This window comes from Ailuropoda melanoleuca, unplaced genomic scaffold (assembly GCF_002007445.2).
Source record: "Ailuropoda melanoleuca isolate Jingjing unplaced genomic scaffold, ASM200744v2 unplaced-scaffold24971, whole genome shotgun sequence".
NCBI classification, from domain to species: domain Eukaryota; kingdom Metazoa; phylum Chordata; class Mammalia; order Carnivora; family Ursidae; genus Ailuropoda; species Ailuropoda melanoleuca.
The window spans coordinates 1-741 of NW_023194916.1; the positions used below are offsets into that span (position 1 = coordinate 1).

General features: G+C 36.6%; 1 pseudogene; it reads right to left on the reverse strand.

The window, feature by feature from the left end:
• Positions 1–141: 141 nt before the first annotated feature.
• LOC117798103 lies at positions 142–739 on the reverse strand (annotated as a pseudogene).
• Positions 740–741: the final 2 nt, after the last annotated feature.

The following is a 741-nucleotide window of genomic DNA, read 5'->3' on the forward strand; positions in this document are numbered from 1 at the left end:
TGTAGCCCCACCTTAAGTCATTTGAACACTAGGGCAATTATAACTTCCAAAACCTTTGAATACTAATCAACGCATAGGAACATCTAATCTGCAAAATTTTTGTGTTATTCTAATGGAAGAAGAACAGATGTTCTATAAGTACTAAGAAGTCTTCTTTAACATTTTTCTCAGTGCATCTATGACTTTCTTATTTCTCAGGCTATAGATCATTGGGTTTAACACAGGAATTATAACAGTGTAAAATAGAGAATCCGTCATATCTTGANATATCTTGACCATCTGCCTGTGCAGATCTAGGGCGCACATACATGAAGAGGAGGGGGCCATAGTATAATGACACAGATAAGAGATGGGCTCCACAGGTGGCGAAGGCTTTCCTTATGCCTTGTAGAGACTTCTTTTTTAAGATTGTAAAGAGAACCAGTGTGTAAGAGACAAGAACAGTCAAAATGGTAAATACTTGTATTGACCCAGAGAAAATAAATACTATCAGATAATTAATAGAAGGGTCAGTACAAGAAATCTTAAACAGTGGTATAATGTCACAGTAAAAGTGGTGTACTGTGATGGAATTACAGAAAGTTAATCTGAATAAAAAAGAACTATGAATTATGGCATGAAGAAGGCCACCTAAAAATGACAAATGTATCAGCCGGATGCACAGGGTATTGGACATAATGACTGGATAAAGTAATGGTTTGCATATGGCCACATACCGATCATATGCCATTGTTGCCAGCA